The sequence below is a fragment of the Physeter macrocephalus genome, chromosome 13 (genome assembly GCF_002837175.3).
Source record: "Physeter macrocephalus isolate SW-GA chromosome 13, ASM283717v5, whole genome shotgun sequence".
In the NCBI taxonomy this organism is placed as follows: Eukaryota; Metazoa; Chordata; class Mammalia; order Artiodactyla; family Physeteridae; genus Physeter; species Physeter macrocephalus.
The window spans coordinates 28,391,542-28,393,636 of record NC_041226.1 but is presented as its reverse complement, the minus strand read 5'-3'; the positions used below and the strand labels follow the sequence as shown (position 1 = coordinate 28,393,636).

Sequence of the window (2,095 nt, the reverse complement as noted above, 5' to 3'; positions counted from 1 at the left end):
ACATATATGTTTGTAGAATGTTAAATTGTTAGAATATTCAGAAGGAAAATATTTGTTCTTGAAGAGGGAAAGGGATCCATGTTATATTGTTGAAATAGAATGTGAAATCCAGTGGATTCAAGGTAATTTCAGGGAATTCCCCTGGTTTGCAAAGAAATGGAAAATGCTGAAAATTTTTCAGAATTAAAAGGAATGAGCTAACATAAGAACAGAGTAAGAGTTTATTGAAGCAGAATTAAGATCTCAGTAAAGGTAGAAACTGCTTGTCCATTCCCTTAATAAGAAGTCGCCCTTTATGGTAATAGCATTGTAATGGGAAAACGCATGTGCAATGGAAAAATGCATTTATTCTATGGGTACTCTTTTGGTTTGGATAACCTCACATTCAGGAAGAGTTCAAGGAGAAAACGGGAGAGGCTGTGACATAAAAAAAAAAAAATGCTTTGAGGAAAATATATTGAATTATTATATAGAAGAATTTAACATCACCAATACACTAAAAGGAATTTGGAGGTATGTTGTATATATCAGTCAGAATCTTTGCAAGTATAAATCATTTGATTGTGTGTTCACGTTACAATAACTTGTTTGTACTTCATTATCTCCATCTTTTGATTTGGAAAGAGTAGAAGCCTATGCCAACAATACAGAGTATTTTGCATTGGAAATCTTCTCCAAATCTAACTATTATGGCATGAATTCCTTGAATGCAGACACCAATTTTGTACAATTGCTTATGGTATGCATAATGTTGCACAAGGTAATATACTAAGCATATTATTTTACACACAGGAAGTGTAAAATAATAATTTCTGAAGGATAAACAAATAGATAAATTTTCAGGACATTTAAATTTTACATGCAGAAAACTGAATTTCAAACTAACTCAAGCAATATTAATATACATATTATCCCATTTTATAATCAGAAAAATTAATTAAAATAATGCAGTGTAGCTTGAATCAAAAATATATCTTCTTCCAAGTTACCATATCAATTTGAGCATAGAGCTTGCCAATGTCATATTTGAAGCACTTTAAAAATCAAATTTTCTATTTTTTTTTCCAAAATGCAATATATAGAATTTTACATTGAAGGGGAAAAAGAATAGCTGACACATAGGGGAAAGAAATGATTGGCTATCTCTACCCAATGTCTGTCTGGATGGGCAAAGAGAAGCATGACATTCCTAGACAGGTGATGACATCTAAAATGATGTGTCAGATTACTTGTTTTGGCAGCACATATACTAAAATTGGACCGATACAGAGAAGATTAGCATGGTTCCTGTGCAGGGTGACACGCAAATTCGTGAAGTGTTCCATATTTTTAAAGCAGTTCGAAGAGGGAAGATTATAGTAATACAAGTCTACCTCAAGAAACAAGAAAAATCTCAAATAAACAATCTAACTTTACACCTAAAGGAACTAGAGAAAGAAGAACAAACAAAACCCAAAGTTAGTAGAAGGAAATAAATCATAAATATCAGAGCAAAAATAAATGAAACAGAAACAAAGAAAACAGCAATGATCAATAAAATTAAAAGTTGCTTCTTTGAGAAGATAAAGAAAATTGAGAAAACTTTACCCAGACTGATCAAGAAAAAGAGAGGACTCAAATCAATAAAATTAGAAAAGAAAATGGAGAAGTTACAACAGACACCACAGAAATACAAAGCATCCTAAGAGACTACTACAAGCAACTCTATGCCAATAAAATGGACAACCTGGAAGAAACAGAGAAATTTTTAGAAAGGTATAACCTTCCAAGACTGAACCAGGAAGAAACAGAAAATATGAACAGACAAATCACAAGTAATGAAAATAAAACTGTGGTTAAAAATCTTCCAACAAACAAAAGTCCAGGACCAGATGGTTTCACAGGTGAATTCTATCAAATATTTGGAGAAGAGCTAACATCAATCCTTCTCAAACTCTTCAGAAAATTGTACAGGAAGGAACACTCCCAAACTCATTCTATGAGGCCACGATCACCCTGATACCAAAAGCAGACAAAGATACTACAGAAAAAGAAAATTACAGACCAATATCACTGATGAATATAGATGCAAAAATCCTCAATAAAATACTAGCAA

At 32.1% G+C, this 2,095-nt stretch overlaps 1 non-coding gene across 1 annotated transcript; it reads left to right on the top strand.

Annotated features, from left to right (window-relative positions):
• The first annotated feature begins 1,229 nt into the window (after positions 1-1,229).
• On the top strand, positions 1,230-1,331 carry LOC112065437 (U6 spliceosomal RNA). Its single transcript, XR_002892038.1, has one exon. It is a non-coding gene; the product is annotated as a U6 spliceosomal RNA (small nuclear RNA).
• The last annotated feature ends 764 nt before the right edge of the window (positions 1,332-2,095 follow it).